Genomic DNA, 24145 nt, shown 5'->3' on the forward strand with positions numbered 1-24145 from the left:
TCAACAAAACTGATGACTTTTCAGCTAGACTGACCAAGAAAAAAAAGACTAAATTACTAGATTCAGAATGAAAATAGACATGTTACTAATTACCTTACAGAAATAAAACCCATCGGCTGGGCGTGGTGGCTCATGCCTGTAATCCCAGCACTTTGGGAGGCCAAGACAGGCTGATCACTTGAGGTCAGGAGTTCGAGACCAGCCTGGGCAATGTGGTGAAACCCCGTCTCTACTAAAAATACAAAAAATCAGTCAGGCGTGGTGGCAGGCACCTGTAATCCTAGCTACTTGGGAGGCTGAGGCAGGAGAATCGCTTCAACCCGGGAGGCGTGGATTGCAGTGAGCCAAGATTGCACCACTGCACTCCAGCCTGGGCGTTGCAGCAAGACAGTGTCTTGGGAAAAAAAAGAAATAAATAAAACTGATCATAAGGGACTACTATAGGCTGGAAGTGGTGGCTCACATCTGTAAAACCAGCACTGTGAGGGGATGAGGTGAAGGGAATTACTTCAGGCCCATGAGTTCGAGATCAGCCTGGGCAACATAGGAAGACCCTATCTCTATTGAGAAAAAAAAATTAGTTAAAATATATTTTTAAAAAATCCTATTTCTATATATTTGGAATGAATAATCTGACAAAGAAATTAAACAAACATGACCAGGCATGGTGGTTCACGCCTGTAATCCCAGCAATTTGGGAAGGTGATGCTGGCGGACCACTTGAGGTCAAGAGCTCAAGACCAGCCTAGCCAACACTGTGAAACCCCATCTCTACTAAAAATACAAAAAATTAGCCTGGCATGGTGGCATGTGCCTGTACTCCCAGTTACTCAGGAGACTGAGGCAGATCACTTGAACCGGGAGGCGGAGGCTGCAGTGAGCCAAGATCGTGCCACTGCACTCCAGTCTGGGTGAGAGAAAGACTGCCTGAAAGGGGGAAAAAAAAAGAGAGAGGAAACATGAAATAAACATGAGGGAGTAAACTTGCTTTATAACAGTAGTGTCCAATCCTTTGGCTTCCCTGGGCCACACTGGAAGAATTGTCTTGGACCACACATAAAATACACTAACACTAATGATAGCTAATAACCTTAAAACAAACAAAAAAAATTGCACAATAAGTCTCATAATGTTTTAAGAAAGTTTATGAATGTGTGTTGGGACACATTCAGAGCCATCCTGGGTCACATGTGACCCACGGGCTGTGAGTTGGACCAAGTTTGCTTTATAAGAACCCACTTTTTGAGTAACTAATCCAGTCCCAGAAGAATGAGAACTCACTCTCACAAGATGGCATTATCTATTCATGAGGGACTGGCCCCATGATGGAACACCTCCCAGTAGGCCCCAATTCCCGACACTGCTACAATGAGAACCAAACTTCAACATAAGTTTTGGTGAGGACAAACTTTATCCAAATAATGGCAATGTCCGCACAAAAATTTGCACATGAGCCAGGAATGGTGGCTCACTCCCATGATCCTAGCAATTTGGAAAGACAGGGACGGAGGATGCCTTGAGACAAGGAATGCAAGACTAGCCTGGGCAATAACTGCAAGTCCCCATCTCTACTAAAGATTAAAAAATTAGCTGGGTATGGTAGCATGTACCAGTAGTCTCAGCTACTTGAAAGACTGAGGCAACAGGATTCCTCAAGCTCAGGAGGTAGGCAACAGAGCAAGATACCCCGTCTCAACAACAAAAAAAGAAAAAGAAAAAAGAAAAGAGAAATTTGCACAAGAATGTTTATAGCAGCATTATTCACAATAGCCAAAAGGTGAGTCAATCTTTTTTTTTTTTTTTTTTTTTTTTTTTTGGGAGATGGAAGTCTTGCTCTGTCACCCAGGCTGGAGTGCAATGGTGCGACCTCAGCTCACTGCATTACTGCAACCTCCGCCTCCCGGGTTCAAGCAATTCTCTGCCTCAGCCTCCCGAGTAGCTGGGTTTATAGGCGCCTACCACCTGCTAATTTTTGTATTTTTAGTAGAGATGGAGTTTTACCATCTTGGCCAGGCTGGTCTTGAACTCCTGACCTCGTGATCCACCTGCCTCGGCCTCCCAAAGTGCTGGGATTACAGGTGTGAGCCACCTCGCCCGGCCTTTTTTTTTTTAAGACCCAGTCTCACTCTGCTGCCCAGGATGGATGGAGTGCAGTGGTGCCATCTCAGCTCACTGCAACCTCTGCCTCCTGGCTTCAAGCAATTTTCCTGCCTCAGCCTCCTGAGTAGCTGGGATTACAGGCACGTGCCACCATGCCTGGATAATTTTTGTATTTTTAGTGGAGATGGCGTTTCACCATGTTGGCCAGGCTGGTCTTGAATTCTTGACCTCAGATTATCTGCCCACCTTGGCCTCCCAGTGCTGGAATTAGAGGTGTGAGCCACCGAGCCTAGCCCGACCTCATTTATTATCAACTAACAAATGCATAAACAAAATTTGGTACATCTATACACTACAGTATTATCTGGCCATAAAAAGTATAATGAAAGCCAGGCATGGTGGTTCATACCTATAATCACAGTACTTTGGGAGGCCAAGACCAGAGATCACCTAAGCCCAGGATTTTGAGACTGGGCAACATGGTGAAACCCTGTCTCTACAAAAAACACCAAAAAAAAAAAAAAAAAGACAGCCAGGTGTGGTGGCACACATCCGTAGTCCCAGCTACTCAGGAAGCTGAGGCGGGAGGATTGCTTGAATGTGGGAGGTCGAGGCTTCAGTGAACCCAGATGGGGCCACTACATTTTAGTGTGGATGAAAGAGCAAGAACCTATCTCAAAAAAAAAAAAAGAAAGAAAAAGAAGAAGAACTGATGGTATGACTGGGCGAAATGTTATGCTAACTGAAACATGCCAGCCACAAGAGACCACTTGCTTATGATTCCATTTATATGAAATGTCCAGATCGGGGAAATGTACATAGACAAAAAGTAGATTAGTGATTCCTTAGGACTGTGGGGAGGAATACGAGGATAATAGCTAATGGACACAGGGACTTCATTTTGAGATGATAACTGTTCTAAAACTGACTGGGAGCTGGTCAAAGTGGCTCACACTTACAATCCCAGCCCTTTGGGGTTCTGAGACAGGTGGATGGATCATTTGACCCCAGGAGTTCAAGACCGGACTGGGCAACAGGTGAAACCCCATCTCTAAAAAAAAAAAAAAGTTTCAACAATTAGCTTGGCATGGTGGCGCACACCCGGCTACGAAGGAGGCTGGGGTGGCACGATCACTGAACTTACAAGGGCCAGGGCTGCAGTGCATTGCACCACTGCACTCCAGCCAGGGCGATAGAACAAGACTCTGTCTCAAAAAAAAAAAAAGAAAACCACCACAAAAAAACCTGACTGTGGCAATCACTGCAAGCATTTGTGATGATACTAAAAACAACCATACATTTTATTTTATTTTATTTTTGAGACAGAGTTTGCTCTTGTTGCCCAGGATGGAGATGGAGTGTAATGGCATGATCTCGGCTCACCACAACCTCCACCTCCGGAGTTTAAGTGATTCTCCTGCCTCAGCCTCCAGAGTAGCTGGGATTACAGGCATGCGCCACCACGCTCAGTTTATTTTGTATGTTTTTAGTAGAGACGGGGTTTCTCCATGTTGGTCAGGCTGGTCTTGAACTCCCGAGTGATCCGCCCACCTCGGCCTCCCAAAGTGGTGGGATTACAGGTGTGAGCCACCACACCCAGCCAATTGTACGTTTTAAATGGGTAAACTCTATGGTATGAGAATTATATCTCAACAAAGCTGTTTTTAAAAAAGAAAATTTAGGCCAGGCATGGTGGGTCTCGCCTATAATCCCAGCTACTTAGAAGGCTGAGGCAGGACAATCACTTGAACACAGGAGGTGGAGACTGCAGTGAGCCGAGATCACGCCACTGTATACTTCAGCCTGGGTGACAGAGCAAGACTCTGTCTCAAAAAAACAAGTTAGAAATTATTAAGATGGCCAGGCGCGGTAGCTTCTGCCTGTAATCTCAACACTTTGGAGGCCGAGGCAGGTGGATGAGGTCAGGAATTCAAGACCAGCCTGGGCAACACGGTGAAACCCCATCTCTACTAAAATAAATAAAATAGAATTTTGTTTGTTTTTGAGATGGAGTCTTGCTCTGTCACCCAGCCTGGAGTGCAGTGGCACCATCTCAGCTCACTGCAACCTCTACCAGGTCATGGGTTCAAAAGATTCTCCTGCCTCCGCCTCCCAAGTAGCTGGGACTACAGGTCTACGCTACCACGCCAGGCTAACTTTTGTATTTTTAGTAGAGACAGGGTTTCACAATGTTGGCCAGGCTGGTCTCCAACTCCTAACCTCAGGTAATCCACCAGCCTTGGCCTCCCAAAGTGCTGGTATTACTACAGGTGGGAGCCACTATGCCCACCCTGAATTTTTTGTTGTTGTTGTTTTAATTTTTAAAATAGATAGGGTCTCCCCTCTGTGGACCAGGCTGGAATACAGTGGCACAATCATAGCTCACTGCAGCCTTGACCTCCTGGGCTCAAGCAATCCTCACATCAGCCTCCCAAGTAACTGGGACTACAGGAATGCATCACCATACTCAGCTTTTTTTTTGTACAGCCAGGGCTGCACTATGTTGCCCAGGCTCTGGTCTCAAATTCCTGGGATCATGTGATCCTCATGCCTCAATCTCCCAAAGTGCTAGGATTACAGAAATAAACCACTCCATCCGGCCTCTGTTCTACCTCTTAATGGATAGGTAATCTGACTTACTTAGTCTTTCTGTGACTACATAATGAGGACAGCAATATAATCTTGTAAGATTTGATATTTAGAGATGATAAGTGCCAGATCTACTGTCTGGCACACATGGGAGCTGTGATAAATTAAATAACCATGTTTTATCAATTCTAAGGCTCACATCTCTGAAACTGGGATGTGTCTCAAAATCAGTAGTTTTCCAATCAGAGACAGCCAGAAGCAATTGTAAGGAAACTACTGTTACTTGCACTTACACAAATTTCACTTTGAAAATCTTGTGCTGATAACAACTGATAACATCTAGAAAGCACAAGCATCAAATCTTGCAGCATTAAGTGTTAATGGCTCAGAAGAACATCTCAGCAACAACAGTTGGAGCACTCAAAAGAATTCTACATCACGCTGGGCAAGGTGGCTGACGCCTGTGATCCCAGCACTTTGGGAGGCCGAGGCGGTTGGATCATGAGGTCAGGAGATGTAGACCATCCTGGCTAACACGGTGAAACCCCTTCTCTACTAAAAATACAAAAAATTAGCCAGGCATGGAGGCTGAGGCAGGAGAATCGCCTGAACCCAGAAGGCGGAGGTTACAGTGAGCCAAGATCGTGCCACTGTACTCCAGCCTGGGTGACAGAGTAGAGTCTGTCTCAAAAAAAAAAAAAAAAAAAAATCTGTATCACTAACACTATTGGTGATGACAACACTGTGTGGAAAAACACAAGCATCAATTACTAGTTTTAACAAAAAAGATCACAAGGGTCAAATTATGAATGTGAACATAGGAATAACAATCAACTGTCCAGGCACGGTGGCTCAAGCCTGTAATCCCAGAACTTTGGGAGGCGGAGGTGAGTGGATTACCTGAGTTCAGGAGTTCGAGACCAGCATGGCCAACATCGTGAAACCCTGTCTCTACTAAAAATACAAAAAGTAGCCGGGTGTGGTGGCACGTGCCTGTAGTCCCAGCTACTCAGGAGGCCAAGGCAGGAGAACTGCTTGAACCCGGGAAGTGGAGGTTGCAGTGAGCTGATATCATGCCACTGCACTCCAGTCTGGGTCACAGAGTGAGACTCCGTCTCAAAACAAAACAAAACAAAAACGAATTATTTCAATTTTATTTTCCTTTACATATGTAGAAAGGTGATGTGGAAAAAATTTGTCTAAATGAGTTAACTACAGGAGCTCTTTCAATTTTCTAAGTGTTAAAAATCACCAGATCATAATTTGTTAATCTTTTTTTTTCTTTTTAATGACGGACTCATAGTCATCAAATTTCTTGGTCTTTCTATCCTATCACTCAGGACAGCCAGCTTAATAGTAAAGTGGAATAGCTTACTGTGATAATACCAGCTGAAAGATAACGCGCCAAGAAGATCAGGTACTTATTTTATAACGTGATACATTATCTAAATCAGTGACCAATAAATTGTCACTTGTCCCATAGTACACAGATGTGGAATTTTTTTTTTTTTTTTTTTTAAGACTGAGTTTTGCTCTTGTCACCCATGCTGGAATGCAATGGCATGATCTCAGCTCACTGCAACCTCTGCCTCCCGGGTTCAAACGACTCTCCTGCCTCAGCCTCCCAAGTAGCTTGGATTACAAGCGCCCACCACCATGCCTGGTTAATTTTTGTATTTTTAGTAGAGTCGGGGTTTTGCCATGTTGGCTAGGCTGGTCTGGAACTCCTGACTTCAGGTGATCTGCCCGCCTTGGCCTCCCAAAGTGCTGGGATCACAGGCATGAGCCACCACGTCAGTCCAGATCTGGAAATTTAAAGATTGAATCAGAGTGCCCCCTCTCATTATCATACCTAATAACCTACTCAAAAAACGTATTTGTCTCCATCCTTAAAACACTTGGTCAGCTGGTTTAGAGGTCTTGGTTTCCATAAGAGGAATACTTCTACCTTAGGACACAACAACCATTCTACTACAGTGAAGCTGAGTTTGTCACTTGACCATTTTGAGCTATTCATGCCAACTGAAACAATAGTTAAAGAACAGTTCTACCGTGGCTGGGGTAACTGATCTCAACTACTGTGAGAAACCTAGGTTGTTGGTATGAAATAAGGGCAGGGGGGACTATTTCTGGAGCTCATCAGGTGATCTAGGGCAGTGTTTTTCAAACCATCAATGGTGAAGAATCAGTTGTTTTTTTATTCCAACACACTGGGAGTGGTGGCTCACAACTGTAATCCCAGCACTTTGGGAGGCTAAGGTGGGAGGATCACTTGAGCCCAAAAGTTTAAGACCAACCTGGAAAACATAGTGAGACCCTGTCTCTACCAAAAATTTAAATTGTAGCTGGGTGTAGTGACACACGCCTGTAGTGTCAACTACTCAGCAGGCTGGGGCAGGAGGATCGCTTGAGCTGGGAAGTCAAGCCTGCAGTGAGCCATGATCGTATCACTGCACTCCAGCCTAGGCCACAGAGCAAGACCTTGTCTCAAAAGAATAAGTAAAGTAAAATTCCAACACATTTGTAAAATATAAAACACTGAAATGCACTTAGACGTCGTAATCAATAGCAAATGACCTATGTTTGTTTACTCTCAATTTCTGCATTTGTCCTATTGTGAACTGACACCACACTCTCAATAGTCAAAGCACAATATGCAGTATTAAAAGTTTATAGGAAACTTCAGTGTCCTAATGAAGTCAGAATGCCTTGAAATGAAGTTTTCATACAATCTACCAAGTTAAAAACAAAACAAAACCCAGTAGGCCCCAAGTGAGGTACTAAGTGAAGGAAAAAGAAACAATGGGATGAGGCAGGGCATGGTGGCCCACGCCTGTAATCTCAGCACTTTGGGAGGCCGAGGTGGGAGGACTGCTAGAGCCTAGGAGTTTGACAGCATCCTGGACAACATAGTAAGGCTCTGTCTCTACGGAAAAAAAAAAAAAAAAAAAAAAGAAAAAGAAATTAGCTGGGCAGGGTGGCATGTGCCTGTAGTCCCAGTTACTTAGGAGGCTAAGGTGGGAGGATTGCTTGAGCCCAGGAGTTTGAGGCTGCAATGAGCCATGACGGTGCCACTGCACCTCCCCCTTGGTGACAGAGCAAGACCCTGTCTCTTAAAAAAACAAAACATACCACGATCTCAGCTCACTGCAACCTCCACCTCCAGGTTCAAGTGAGTCTCCTGCCTCAGCCTCCTGAGTAGCTGGGATTACAGGCATGTGCCACCACACTTGGCTAATTTTTGTATTATTTTAGTAGAGGTGGGATTTCATCATGATGGCCAGGCTGGTCTTGAACTCCTGACCTCAGGTGATCCACCCGCCTCTCAAAGTGCCGGGATTATAGGTGTGAGCCACCATGCCCAGCCTGAAACACATTGTCAAGAGATAAATAAGTACCCATTGTCAAGAGATAAGTAAAAACAAAAAAAACAAAACAGAAACAAAGGTGGACCAAATGCTAAAGCTATCAGACAGAGACGTTAAAATAACTATGAGGCCAGGCACAGTGGCTCATGTCTGTTAATAGGCATGAACACTTCGGGAGGCTGAGGCAGGAGGATCACGTGAGTCCAGGAGTTCGAGACCTGGGCAACATGACAAACCTCGTGTCTACAAAAAATACAAAACTTAGCTAGGCGTGGTAGCACATGCCTGTAGTCCCAACTACTTGGGAGGCTGAGATGGGAGGATGGCTTGAACCCAGGAGGTGGAGGCAGCAGTGAGCCATGATCATGAAACTGAACGCCAGCCTGGGTGACAGAGTGAGACCCTGTTGCAAACAAAAAATATAAATAAATAAATAAAGCATGCTGATTATCATCAGGATTTAAAGTAAATCGGCACTTAGAGCTCACCCTGGCCAAACAAGAAAAGCCAAAATTAGGAATATTAAAGGACAATATGCTAAATCTAACTTAGAGTTTAAACCAAGAGCGTTACACGAATAGAACATTTGGGATTTACCATGCGGAGAAATATACAAGGAAACAATACACGAATATGGACTTTGAGTGATAATGTTGTGATGTTGGTTTAGAAATGTAGCACTCTAGGGCCGGGTGTGGTGGCTCAAACCTGTAATCCCAGCACTTTGGGAGGCTGAGGTGGGCAGATCACCTGATATCAGGAGTTCGAGACCAGCCTGACCAACATGGTGAAACCCTGTCTCTACCAAAAATACAAAAAATTACCCAGGTGTCGTGGCAGATGCTTGTAATCCCAGCTTGGGAGGCTGAGGCGGGAGAATTGCTTGAACCCGGGGGAGCAGAGGTTGCAGTGAGCTGAGATCATGCTACTGCGCTCCAGCCTGGGTGACAGAGCGAGACTCTGTCATAAAAAAACAACAAAACAAACAAATGTACCACTCTGGAAGATGACTGAGGGGAGGCATTACCGTGCGAGGCATGTGTGACTGGGGAGGGGAAGTCTTCCTGGGGGCAGGAGCGTTACTGAGGAGTGAGTCCAGGGGGTTTGTTGGGAATACTCTGTACATTCCAGCAATTTGGCTGTGAACGTAAAACTGCCCTAAAAAAAAGTCTGTTTAAAAATTTGAACAATTAAGGCCGGTGTGGTGGTTCACACCTGTGATCACAGCACTTTGGGAGGCCAAGGCAGGTGGATTACCTGAGGTCAGGAGTTCGAGACCAGCCTGGCCAACATGGCGAAACCCCATCTCTACTAAAAATACAAAAATTAGCCAGACATGGTGGTGGTGCACACCTGTAGTCCCAGCTGCTCGGGAGACTGACGTGGGAGGATTGCTTGAACATGGGAGGCAGAGGTTGCAGTGAGCTGCAATCTCGCCACTGCACTCCAGCCTAAGAAAGAGACCGAGACTGCCTCTCAAAAAAAAAGAGAACAATTTTAAAAAACAGTATAAGAAAAATGTATAGAACAATTGAGATAGCAGCAGTGGATTATGGTATTAAACATTTGGCAGGGCGCGATGTCTCACACCTGTAATCCCAGCACTTTTGGGAGGCTATGGCAGGCAAATCACTTGAGATCAAGAGTTGGAGACTAGCCCGGCCAACATGCTGAAACCCTATGTTTACCAAAAAATACAAAAATTAGCCAGGTATGGTGGCTCATGCCTGTAGTCCCAGCTACTTGGGAGGCTGAGGTGGGAGGATCGCTTGAACCCAGGAGGCAGAAGTTGCAGTGAGCCAAGACCGCGCCACTGCACTCTAGCCTGGGTGACAGAGCGAGACATTGTCTCAAAAAAAAAAAAAAAAAAAAAAGGTCTGATAAAATATCAAGGAAATATGAGAACTGAACACAGCAAACAAAACTATACAACATTATTTCAAAAACATCTAAAGACAATTTTATTTTATTACTACCTGGTTTTTACCCTTTCTTCAAAGCTTTATAGGTATATGCTTCAAGAAGAAAGACAGATTTTCTTACTCTTTTTTTTGGAGACAGGGTCTCACTCTGTCACCCAGGCTGGAGTGCTGCGGCACAATTATGGTTCATTGTACACTTGACCTCCTTGGCTTCAACGATCCTCCTGCCTCAGCCTCCTGAGTAGCCAGGACTATAGGTGCCTGCCACCACATCCAGCTAATTTTTGTATTTTTTGTAGAGACGAGGTTTTGCCATGTTGCCCGCGCTAGTCTCAAACTCCTGGCCTCAAGTGATCTGCCTGCCTCAGCCTCCCAAAGTGCTGGGATTACAGGCGTGAGCCACCTCACCCAGCCAAAAGACATTTTCTAAATAACTTCTGCCAGAAACAAAGTATTCTCTTTATCTACACTGACTCAATCTTCATGAATCTTAGGAAAAAATTTTTATTCAATGATTTTCTTTTCACACACAAGGAATTCACCTCTACTTATTCTGTAGTGGCTACGTGAAGGATATTTAATAAGCATTTGAAGTTATAGGATAATTATACATGGCCACCGAACTTAACCCAATTTTCAAGTATTAAACTTAACAAAATAAAATAATGGCATCAATTTACTATTAAGGTTTACTTAGGGCCAGCGTGGGGGCTCACACCATTGCACTCCAGCCTGGGGGACAAGGCGAGACTCCGTCGCAAGAAAAAAAAAAAAGAAAAAGCATACACTAAGTGATTTTTTAAAATTCGTATTATAATTAAGTAATCTAAGTACATAAAATGTTGCTAGCCACTCTTTAAATTTTACTTATCCACAGCTTTCACACTTATTGTCAGATGACTATAATCTCAGCAACTAACAAATTTACTCAGACAGCATCAATTAGAAATGGATTTCTGGGCTGGGCACAATGGCCTGTAATCCCAGCACTTTGGGAGGCCGAAGAGGGCGGACCACGAGGTCAGGAGATGGAGACCATCCCGGCTAACGCGGTGAAACCCCATCTCTACTAAAAATACAAAAAAAATTAGCTGGGCATGGTGGCGGGCGCGTGTAGTCCCAGCTACTCAGGAGGCTGAGGCAGGAGAATGGCACGAACCCGGCTAGGCAGAGCTTGCAGTGAGCTGAGATTGCACCACTGCACTCCAGCCTGGGCGACAGAGTGAGACTCCGTCTCAAAAAAAAATAAAAAAAGAAATGGATTCCTGTTCAAACAAAGATGCTATGTGATCTGGACATGAGGCTAAAAAAAGACTCCACAGGCCGGGGATGGTGGCTCACGCATGTAATCCCAGCACTGTGGGAGGCTGAGGTGGGCGGATCATCTGAGGTCAGGAGTTCGAGACCAGCCTGAGCAACACAGAGAAACCCTGGCTCAGGTAATCCTCCCAACTCGGCCTCCTCAGTAGCTGGGACTACAGGTGCACACCACCACACCTAGCTAATTTTTTGTATTTTTAGTAGAGACAGGGTTTCGCCATGCTGCCCAAGCTGGCAGCAAACTCCCGAGCTCAAGTGATCCATCTGCCTTTGCCTCCCAAAGTGCTGGGATCATAGGCATGAGGCACCACGCCCAGCCAGACATTAACTTTATAACAAAAACAACACATAAGGCCAGGCATGGTGGTTCACACCTGTAATCCCAGCACACGGGGAGGCCGAAGCAGGCGGATCTCCTGAGGTCAGGAGTTCAAGGCCAGCCTGGCCAACACGGTAACACCCCGCCTCTACTAAAAATACAAAAATCTCGCTGGGTGCGGTGGCTCACGCCTGTAAGCCTAGCACTTTGGGAGGGCAAGGCAGGCGGATCATGAAGTCAGGAGTTCAAGACCAGCCTGGCCAACATAGTGAAACCCCGTCTCTACTAAAACTCCAAAAATTAGCCAGGCATGGTGGTGTGCGCCTGTAGTACCAGCTACTCAGGAGGCTGAGCCAGGAGAATTGCTTGAAATCAGAAGGTGGAGGTTGCAGTGAGCTGAGATCTCGCCACTGCACACCAGCCTGGGCCCAAGAGCGAAACTGCATCTCAAAAAAAAAAAAAAAAAAAAAAAAAAAAAAAGTACGGGTAGGGAATTACCGAAGCCTTACCTAACCTTAACTTGCCTCAGCACTAGCAAAATAGTAGTACTCATTTCTTGTCTTTTTATTTTCTTTGAGACAGAGTCTCACTCTATCACCCAGGCTGGAGTGCAGTGGCACAATCTCTGCTCACTGCAACCTCTGTCTCGTGACTTCAAACTATTCTTGTGCGTCCTGAGTAGTTGGGATTACAGGCGCACTTCACCACCCCCGACTAATTTTTGTATTTTTGGTATAGACGAGGTTTCACCATGTTGGCCAGGTTGGTCTCAAGCTCCTGGCCTCAAGTGATCCGCCTGCCTCGGCCTCCTAAAGTGCCGGTATTATAGGCATGAACAACTGCGCCCTGCTGTACTTATTTATTTTCCTTAAACACACCAACCATGCTTCTGCCTTTCTGCCATTCATCTGCCTGGAATGTTTTACCATTCATTTGCCTACCCAAGTCTGAGACTTCAAATCCCAGCCCAACTGTCACCTACTCTATGAATTTCTTGACAATCAAAATTCTTAGTGATCTTTTTATTTTATCTAAAGAAACAAATGCAATCCAACCACATAATTGGCACTTACATTGTAAATTACAATGGTCTCAAAATATGATAATCTCACGTGGAAATCCATTCTACTGTTATTCCCACTATCACTTTCCCTTACTGAACTAAATGCTGTTATTTAAGGGCTGGCTTTACCAACACAAATCACAATGCCCCTACTTTGGTAGGAAGTGTTACATGTTTATCTCTTTTTTAATTTTTTTATTTTATACCCTAGTTGCAAGCTAAAAATGTTTAATCTAAATTTTTTTGTTATTGTTGGAGACAAGTATCTCACTGTCGTCTAGGCTGGAGCACAGTGGCACGATCACGACCACTGCAGCCTCTACCTCCCCAGGCTCAGGTGATCCTCCCAACTTGGCCTCCTGAGTAGCTGGGACTACAGGTGCACACCACCACACCCAGCTAATTTTTTGTATTTTTAGTACCATGCTGCCAAAGCTGGTAGCAAACTCTCGAGCTCAAGTGATCCATCTGACCTGGCCTCCCAAAGTGCTGGGATCACAGGCGTGAGCCACCACACCCAGCAAGGCATTAATTTTATAACAGAAAAACAACACATAAGGCCAGGCATGGCGGTTCACACCTGTAATCCCAGCACATTGGGAGACCGAGGCAGGTGGATCTCCTGAGGTCAGGAGTTCAAGACCAGCCTGGCCAACATGGTGAAACTCCGTCTATAGTGAAAATACAAAAATTAGGCCAGGCGTGGTGGTTCACGCCTGTAAACCCAGCACTTTTGGAGGGCAAGGCAAGCAGATCATGAGGTCAGGAGTTCAAGACCAGCCTGGCCAACACAGTGAAACCCCGCCATCTCTACTAAAAATACAAAAATTAGCTGGGCATGGTGGTGCATACCAGTAGTCCCACCTACTCGGGAGGCTGAGGCAGGAGAATCGCTTGAACCTGGGAGGTGGAGGCTGCAGTGAGCTGAGATCGCGCCACTGCACTCTAGCCTGGGCAACAGAGTGAGACTTCGTCTCAAAAAAACAAACAAGAAAACCACAAAAAGTAGCTGGGCATGGTGGCACGCACCTGTAATCCCAGCTACTCAGGAGGCTAAGACAGGAGAATCGCTTGAACCCAGGAGGCGAAGGTTGCAGTAAGCCGAAATTGTACCACTGCACGCCAGCCTGGGTGACAGAGTGAGACTCTGTCTCAAAAAAAAAAAAACAAAAAAACAAAAACAACAACAAAAAAACCCCACATATATTATGGAAGTTACCAACTTTTACAATATCACACATAATACACAAAAACAATGATATGTGTATAAGTTCCAAAGGCTGAGGGATTCTGGGTCTAGGCACAATTGTAACTGTGTAGAAGCAAACTAGTTAGGAAGCTATAAATTAATGTCAAAGACCGAATGCCAACAGCAAGGGAAAGAAATTTAAAAAATTTCTTCATTATGCTTATGTTCAACTTTCTATTGTAACAGTTACCTTGAACATTTTTTTTTTAAGAGACAGGGTCTTGCTCTGTCACACAGGCTAGAGTGCAATGGTGCAATCCTAGCTCACTGCTCAGGTGATACTCCCACCTCAGCCTCCCAAGTAGCTGGGACTACAGGCACCTGCCACCACACAAAGCTAATTTTTTTTTTTTTTTTTAAACAGAGTCTCACTCTGTCGCCGAGGCTGGAGTGCAGTGGCGTGATCTTGGCTCACTGCAACCTCCACCTCCCGGGTTCAAGCTATTCTCCTGCCTCAGCCTTCTGAGTACCTGGGACTACAGGCACACGCCACCACGCCCAGCTAATTTTTGTATTTTTAGTAGAGACAGGGTTTTACCATCATGGCCAGGATGGTCTTGATCTCTTGACCTCATGATCCACCTGCCTCAGCCTCCCAAAGTGCTGGCAGTACAGGCGTGAGCCACCACACCCAGCCTAATTTTTTATTTTTTGTAGAGGTGGGGGTCTCGCTGGCCTTGAACTCCTGGCCTCAAGCAATCCTCCCACCTCGCTCTCCCAAAGTGCTGTGATTACAGGCATGAGCCACCACACCTAGCTAGAACTTTCTTGATCTGTTGTCTTCAGCAAATAAAAACTATCAGGATTTCATATATTGTAACGAACTATAGAATTGATCCCTGAAAAGTATAATCTTGGATTTCATATATTGTAAAAACTCCACTCACTCCATTAATTTTATCTTTCTGCACCAGGGAATTCAAGAAATCTTTTCTTTCCTTTTATTTTTTATTTATTTATTTTTTTTGAGATGGAGTCTTGCTATGTCGCCGAGGCTGAAGTGTAGTGGCGCCACCTCGGCTCAATGTCTCAGCCTCCCCAGTAGCTGGGAAGCGCCCGCCATCATGCCCGCTAATTTTTTTTGTATTTTTGGTAGAGACAGGGTTTCGCCATGTTGGCCAGGCTGGTCTCGAACACCTGACCTCTGGTGGTCAGCCCACCTCAGCCTCCCAAGATGCTGAGATTACAGGTATGAGCCACAGTGCCTGGCCATCTTTCCTTTTTAATAGAGTCCAGGTCTCATTGTTTTGCCCAAGCTGGTCTGGAACTACAGACCTCAAGTGATCCTCTTGCCTTGGCCTTCCAAAGTGCTGGGATTACAGGCATGTGGCACCACACCTGGCCATGTGGAAATATTTTAATGTGCCAATAACCTCAGCCAAATTGTTTAACAATTAACTGTGAAAATAAAAGCCAACAGAAATAAAATTCATTAATGTCCTTAAACCTGTTCTCTTACTGTGAGCATTATACAGATTTCTGATACAAGATATATAAATCATGGTATTGGCCTTCATACATGTCAGTGTTACTTCATATATGGTTTTTAATAAGCCTTAACCTAATTTCTATTAAATTTAAGATCTTCAATTAAGACCTAAGTGAGGCTTGAAGCTTTCAACATTATTTCTGTCATTAAAATTCTATCCCCATCCCTTCCTACCTGCATTTCTCCAAACTAAAAAGGTATCACGCAATACTTTCTGAGTTTTTTTTTTCTTTTTTTTTTTTTGAGACAGAGTCTCGCTCTGTTGCCCAGGATGGAGTGCAGTGGCGCAATCTCAGCTCACTGCAAGCTCCACCTCACAGCATTCTCCTGCCTCAGCCTGCCCAGCAGCTGGGACTACAGGCACACGCCACCACGCTTGGCTAATTTTTGTATTTTTAGTAGAGATGGGGTTTCACTGTGTTAGCCAGGATGGTCTTGATCTCCTGACCTTGTGATCTGCCTGCCTCGGCCTCCCAAAGTGCTGGGATTACAGGCGTAAGCCACCGTGCCCGGTCTCTTTCTGAGTTTTTAAGGAAATCTAGAGTTCTTACCCCACTGAACCTCAACATGACACTTATGTTTAATTATTCTCACACAGAACTACTCTTGTTGCCAGGAAGCAATAAGTTGGCTTCATTGGAAAACATTAATTAGCTTATTTGACTGCAAATTAAAAGTAGGCAGGTCGGGCGCAGTGGATCATGCCTGTAAACCTAGCACTTTGGGAGGCCGAGGCGAGCAGATCACAAGGTCAGGAGGCTGAGACCATCCTGGCCAACATGGTGAAACCCCATCTCTACTAAAAATACGAAAATTAGCCAGGTTTGGTGACACGAGCCTGTAATCCCATCTACTTGGGAGGCTGAGGCAGGAGAATCGCTTGAACCCAGGAGGCAGAGGTTGCAGTGCACACCACTGCACTCCAGCCTGGCAACAGAGCGAGACTCCATCTGGTGGGGAAGAGGGGGAATTAACCAGAGGTCGTGGCACATGCCTGTAGTCCCAGCTACTTTGGAGGCTGTGGCAGGAGAATCGCTCGAACCTGGGAAGTGGAGGTTGCGGTGAGCCAAGACTGCACCACTGTGCTACAGCCTGGGCGATAGAGCAAAACTCCCCCTCAAAAAAACCAAAAAATAATAAAAATGGTTAAGAGAGTAAATTTTATCTGTTTACCGCAATTAAAAAAAAAAATCAGGCCGGACCTGGTGGCTCACGCCTGTAATCCCAGCACTCTGGAACACCAAGGCAGGTGGATCACTTGAAGTCAGGAGTTCGAAACCAGCCTGGACCAACATGGCGAAACCCCGTCTCTTTTAAAAATACAAAAATCAGGCCAGGCACAGTGGCTCACACCTGTAATCCCAGCACTTTGGGAGGCCGAGGCAGTTGGATCACCTGAGGTCAGGAGTTCGAGACTAGCCTGGCTAACATGGTGATACTCCATCTGTATTAAAATAACAAAAAAATTAGCCAGGCATTGTGGCAGGCACCTATAATCCCAGCTACTCAGGAGACTGAGGCAGGAAAATCGCTTGAACCCGGAAGGCGGAGGTTGCAGTAAGCCGAGATCGTGCCACTGCACTTCAGCCTGGGCAACAATAGCCAGACTCCATCTCAAAAAAAAAAAAAATTAGCTGCACACAGTGGCCTGTAATCCTAGCCACTCTCAAAATAATAATAATAATAAAGCAAGGATTACATTTGCCAGTGGAAATAAAAGGTTGACTGGGCACAGTGGCTCATGCCTATAATCCCAACACTTTGGGAGGCTGAGGTGGGTAGAATGCTCAAGCCCAGATTGGGAAACATGGCAAAACCCTGTCTCTTCAAAAACTATAAAAATTAGCCCAGCATGGTGGTGCATGCTTGTGGTCTCAGCTACTGGGGAGGCTGAGGGAGGAGGATCACCTGAGCCTATGGAGATCCAGGCTGCAGCAGTGAGCCATGATCACACCACTGCACTCCAGCCTAGGTACCAGAGTGGGACTCTGTCTCAAAAAGCGGGGGTGGGGGAGAGGGAGTGTCAAGAAATAGATATATAAATTGATAAACAGAACACAAAGAAATTAGCTTTTTCCCCCCCCCGAGCAACTCTCGCTGTGTCGCCAGGCTGGAGTGCAGTGGAGCAATCTTGACTCACTGCAACCTCTGCCTCCCGAGTTCAAGTGATTCTCCTGCCTTAGCCTGAAATTAGCTATTTATAAAAATTGATTAACATAAAGAATTCAAATTTAAGTAACTAACAAACATGGTACTTCATATACTTTTCATGGGACAAAAAGAACCACAAAGAAATTCTGTAAAGGATACTGGTAAAGTAGATCTGTATTTAGATTGTGTTTACAGTACAGTAGTACAAATAACCTTATGGATGTTAGAGGAAATCCAGGTTTTGACTGTAGAAGACAGAAATATGGAATGGAGGAAGCTTAGAAGTACTCTGTGCTGGAGCTTCAAATGGAGGTAACAGACTGAACTCATGGTTGACTGGCTGATTAAATTAAGTTATATAAATAAGGGGGATGTATTTCCCAGCCCTATATACTGAAAGGGCCTGAAGAAATTATATCCTAATAGCAATGCAAGCCAGACTCAGTGGCTTATGCCTATAATCCCATCACTTTCAGAGGCTGAGGTGGGAGGATGGCTTGGGGCCAGAAGTTCAAGACCAGTCTGATCAACGTAGAGCGACCCCCAAAACTACAACAAATTTAAAAATTACATGGTGGGGTTTTGCACCTGTAGTCCCATCTACTCTGCCAGAGGCTGAGACAAGAGGATCACTTGAACCCAGAAGGTGCAGTGAGCCGAGATCGTGCCACTGCACTCCAGCCTGGGCTACAGAGCAAGACTCCATCTCAAAAAATAATAATAAAATATGGCCTGGGATGGTGGCTTACACCTATAATCCCAGCACTTTGGGAGACCAGCCTGGCCAACATGGTGAAACATATAAAAATTAGCTGGGCATGGTGGCACATGCCTGTAATCCCAGCTACTTGGGAGGCTGAGGCAGGACAATCGCTTGAACTTGGGAGACAGAGGTTGCAGTGAGCCGAGATCGCGCCACTGCACTCCAGCCTGGGCGACAGCAAGACTCTGTCTCAAAAAAATAATAATAAAATAAATAATAAAATAAAAATTTAAAAGTACACATGGTTAGCATACTTTGACTTGTCACAAGAGCTCCTGTGGTAGAATAATCATGGCTACAAATTCTTTCCTGCTTCTATTGAGAGGTAAGGCCCATCTTTTTTCTCCCCTTGAATATGAGCTGGGTTATGACAACAGTACTTTCTTTTAACCAACAGAGTAAGGTAGAGGTGATAATGCCATTTCTGGACCAATTTCTGGCAACCTCCTCCATGGTGTCTTCGAACCCCTAGCCCAACTACTCTGCTAGAAAGACTATGTGGAAAACCCTAAAACTACATCTTACAGAAAAGAACCTAGCTGAGTCCAGCCTTTCAACTGTTCCCACTAAGGTATCAAGTGTTTAAGTAAAGCCACTGTGGATCATCTAGACCAATCTAGTCACTAGTTGAATACAACTGAGTGAGCCCAGTAGCCATGTGTAGCAGACGCAAGCCAAACCCTGCCTGAATTCCTGATCCACAAAACTGTGAGATAATAAGAAAAGTTGCTCACAATAGCTAAAAAGTGGAAACAATTCAAGTGTTCACTGACAGAGAAACAAAATGTGGTACATACATAGAATGGAATATTATTCTGCTTTAAAAGGGAAGGAAGTAATAACACATGCTATAATACAGATGAATCTTAAAGGTATATGCTAAGTGAAATAAGCCAATCACAAAACGACAAATATTGTATGATTTCAATTATTTGAGAGTAAGGTAATTGCTTCTGAGCCTTTTGGCTAAGATCAAGTGGAGAGTAAGTCAAAGTAATCTAGATGCAAAGCAGAATGGTTGTTGCCAGGAGCTGGGGAAGGGAAAAATGAGGAGTTAGAGTTTAACTGGTAGAGTTCCAGTTGGGGAAGATGAAAAATTCTGGAGATGAATGGTGGTGATGGTTTCACAACAATGTGAATGTACCTTATGCCACAGAACTGTACACTTAAAAGTGGTTAAAGTGATAAATTTCATGTTATGTATATTTTACCATAATGAAAATTTTAAAATACCTTTTAAAAAGTTTGTTACACAGCAACAGATAACCAGAACAGTTCTACACAAATAAAAGTCTGAAATAAGAATTATACTGCACTAAGCCTCCCTTCACAAATGTACATTGGCTATTATTTTAGGACATGATTTTAAGAAATCTTGCCTCTCCATTTAATTTTTAATGTTCTGAGCAGAATCTTCCGCAATACAAATATTAAAACATATAAACAGAATTTAGAGTTAAAATTATATACTTAATTACATGCAAAATTATCACACTGTGTGGCAACGAGGGATAAATAAAAATCATTCATGGAAGTAAAAATAATTACAACCAAACCAGTACTTCAGGGGTCCTCCTGGAGGAAAGCAAAGGGAAAGAACTATGGCCGTCCTGCCCTTAATCTGTTCATCACCTCTAACAAGGTTTGTGAGGAAAGGGGGATGCCTTACGTTAAAATCAATTCCACCACATCCTAATTCCCACTAAACCACCAAATAGGCCAGATGAGAATGGTTGATACAGGAAGAAAGATTAGAGAAAATATAAGGAAAATACACCTAGTGGGAAAAAACGGGCATACTTTCACAAAACCCTATTTAATTTTTCGAATTCTTAGCATCAAGATAGTAGGTATTTTTATTTGTTTCTGTGACAAAATAATATAGCAGACCAGGGTAGCTGTATTAATGTCTGGAGCACTGCTCTCTGAGATCAGATAGTTAAGAGAGGAATATAAGAAACAAATTTCAGGCCAGGCATGGTGGCTCATGCCTGTAATCTCAGTCCTTTGGGAGGCCAAGCTGGGTGGATCACTTGAAGTCAGGGATTCGAGACCAGCCTGACCAACATGGTGAAACCCTGTCTCTACTAAAAATACAAAAAATTAGCCGGGTGTAGTGGCGGGTGCCTGTAATCCCAGTTACTCGGGAGTCTGAGGCAGGAGAATTGCTTGAACCTGGGAGGTGGAGGTGGCAGTGAACTGAGATTGCGCCACCGCACTCCAGCCTGGGAAATAAGAGTGAAATTCCCTTTCAAAAAATAAAGAAAAAAAAAAAAATTTCAGGCTGGGTGTGGTGGCTCACGCCTGTAATCCCAGCGCTTTGGGAGGCCAAGGTGGGTGGATCACTTGAGGTCAGGAGCCCGAGACCAGCCTGGCCAACATGATCAAACTCCATCTCCACCAAAATATAAAAAATCAGCCGGGTGTGGTGGCACGCACCTGTAATCCCAGCTACTCAGGAGGCTGAAGCAGGAGAATTGCTTGAACCCAGGAGACAGAGGTTGCAGTGAGCCGAGATCTTGCCACTGTACTCTAGCCTGGGCAACAGAGCGAGATTCCATCTCAAAAAAAAAAAAAAAAACAGATCCCTCCGTTTAAAAATCAAGAAATGCCTGGCGCAGTGGCTTATGCCTATAATCCCAAGACTTTGGGAAGCCGAGGCGGGCAGATCACGAGGTCAGGAGTTCGAGACCAGCCTGACCAACATGGTGAAACCCCGTCTCTATTAAAAATACAAAATATTAGCCAAGCCTGGTGATGCACGCCTGTGACCCCAGCTACTCAGGAGGCTGAGGCAGGCGAATTGCTTGAACTCAGGAGGCGGAGGTTGCAGTGAGCCAAGATCGCACCACTGCACTCCAGCCTGGGCAACAGAGCAAGACTTCATCTCAAAAAAATAAATAAATAAATAGAATAAAAATAAAAAGGCCAGGCACAGTGGCTCTCTCCTGTAATCCCAGAACTGTGGGAGGCCGAGGCAGGCAGATCATGAGGTCAGGAGTTCGAGACCAGCCTGGCCAACATGGTGAAACCCCGTCTCTACTAAAAATACAAAAATTAGCTGGGTGTGGTGGCAGGAGCCTGTAGTCCCAGCTACTCAGGAGGCTGAGCTGAGATAGCACCACTGCACTCCGGCCTGGCAACAGACGGAGAGACTCCATCTTAAAAACAAACAACAATAAAAAAACACCAATAATTATCAAGGCCCTCTTACCATCAAAGTAGCAAGTAAGAAAGAAACAAAGTATGTGTGTAGTAAATACCTCTATAGTAATCCATGATACAGGATATACTACATAACTGACTTAATTCCATTAAGCCCTTTATGGAATTTGCACAGCTATTTATAAGTGTACTTCATTTTTTAAATTTTTATTGTAAATGAGGTTTTGCCACATTGCCCAAGCTGGTCTCAAACTCCCGAGCTCAAGTGATCTGCCCGTTTCAGCCTCCCAAAGTGCTGGAAATACACGCATAAGCCAGGACGCCAGACCTATAAGTGTATTTTAAATGTCACTTATCAGATGTGAACCCTGCATTAGTTTCAGAACCCACAACTATATGAGAGGATAGCTATTTGTGATTCTTTTTTTTTTTTTTTTTTTGAGACGCAGTTTCGCTCTTGTTGCCCAGGCTGGAGTGCAATGGTGCTTAGATTACTTAATTATAATATGAATTTTTTTTTTTTTTGAGACAGAGTTTTACTCCTGTTGCCCAGGCTGGAGTGCAATGGCACCATGTCGGCTCACCGCAACCTCCGCCTCCTGGGTTCAAGCGATTCTCCTGCCTCAGCCTCCTGAGTAGCTGAGATTACAGGCATGCGCCACCACACCTGGCTAATTTTATATTTTTAGTAGAGATGGGGTTTCTCTATGTTGGTCAGGCTGGTCTTGAACTCCCGACCTCAGGTGATTCACCCACCTCGGCCTCCCAAAGTGCTGGGATTACAGGCGTGAGCCACTGTGCCCGGCCTATAATATGAATTTTTTAAAAAATCACTTGCTCAGTGTATGCTTTTTCTTTTTTTTTTTTGTGACAGAGTCTTGCCCTGTCCACCAGGCAGTGGCGTGATCTCGGCTCACTGCAACCTCTACCTCCCAGGTTCAAGCGATTCTACTGCCCCAGCCTCCTGAGTAGCTGGGATTACAGGCATGTGCCACCACACCCAACTAATTTTGTATTTTTAGTAGAGATGGGGTTTCTCCATGTTGGTCAGGCTGGTCTTGAACTCCTGACCTCAGGTGATCCGCCCGCCTCGGCATCCCAAAGTGCTGGGATTACTGCCATAAGCCACAGTGCCAGCTATTTGTGATTCTTAATGTAACAATGATACTAAACTATTGGCCGTCCTTCCACATAGCTAACTTTAGTATGGTTTTAAAATTTGTCAATTAATATATAATTGTAACTTCTATTATCTAAGTAGCAGAAGTTAATGACACTTTTCGGCTTTAGAGGCCTAGGGTTGTTCACAACCTCTCAAATGGTCAGTTTCTTCACCTGAAAAATTAGAACAGAAATTCATAACCTCTAAACTACCTGTTGACTCCAAAATTCTAAGTACTGTACCTATGTTACCATCTCTAAGACACAAACTTCTTAGTTTGAAAAGTCCTAGCCAGGTGGAGTGGCTCACGCCCTAATCCCAGCACTTTGGGAGGTCGAGGCGGGTGGATCACCTGACGTCAGGAGTTCGAGGCCAGCCTGACCAACATGGTAAAACCCCGTGTATACTAAAAATACAAAGTTAGCCGGGTGTGGTGGTGGACGCCTATAATCCCAGCTATTCAGGAGGCTGAGGCAGGATAATCACTTGAACTCAAGAAGCAGAGGTTGCAGTGAGCCGAGATCACGCCATTGCACTCCAGCCTGGGCAACAAGAGCAAAATGCGGTCTCAAAAAAAAGGAAAGTCCTTAGTCGCAATTTGAAATTTTTTCAAATTATCCTTTACTTTCAAAAATAAAAATATTTCTCTAATTCAATGTTAATACAAAATATTCATTCATTCATTTAACAAATATTTGTTCAGCACCCAATTATGTGCCAGGCATTAAGCTTGGCACTGTGAGGAATCAAACAGACATGGTATCTATATTAATAAGGTTTACAGAGAAGCTAGAGAGACAAACCAAATAAATGTACGGATAAATGTAATATGAAGGAGTTGAAGAGCATGTAATGTAGAATCTTTTTTTTTTTTTGAGACACAGTCTCGCCCTGTTGCCCAGGCTGGAATGCAGTGGTGTGATCTCGGCTCCGAGAAAAGGGGTTTCACTATGTTGGTCAGGCTGGTCTGGAACTCTGACCTTGTGATCCGCCCGCCTTGGCCTCCCAAAGTGCTGGGATTACAGGTGTGAGCCACCGCGCCCAGCCTGTAATGTAGAATCTTAAAGGCTTCCCTTAAGAAGTAACAAATGAGTGACAAATGAACATATGGGCTATTTAATGTGAGGAACCTGTCTAGACAGAAATAAACATGGCATGTTCAGGAAACCAACCGAAGACCAGTGTGGCCTGACATAACAAAAATAGGTAAAGTAATGCCCTGGAAACAGGAATGAAAAGCTCTAGTATAGGAAAGCATATCTTAGCTCTTTCAAAGACATACTCTAAGAATTATTGTCAATGAAGCTTCAAAGCTTCACAATAGTTTCTCTCAAATGTTTAAAAAAAAAAAAAAAAAGCTGTCCTTTTTCTCCCTACAAAAGACCAAACTCACTCTCATTCTCTTCACATTTCACTGTAATGTCTTCAACTACATGATAAAAATCACAACTTTTTAGTTCTACTTAGTTCAGATTCCTTAGAAGA

At 44.4% G+C, this 24145-nt stretch overlaps 1 protein-coding gene across 2 annotated transcripts in view; it reads right to left on the reverse strand.

The window, feature by feature from the left end:
- Positions 1-24145, reverse strand: part of PDS5A (PDS5 cohesin associated factor A) — a 159414-nt gene that overhangs the window by 129235 nt on the left and 6034 nt on the right. The gene's annotated exons all lie outside the window — the stretch shown is intronic.

The sequence above is a fragment of the Pongo abelii genome, chromosome 3 (genome assembly GCF_028885655.2).
Source record: "Pongo abelii isolate AG06213 chromosome 3, NHGRI_mPonAbe1-v2.0_pri, whole genome shotgun sequence".
NCBI lineage: Eukaryota > Metazoa > Chordata > Mammalia > Primates > Hominidae > Pongo > Pongo abelii.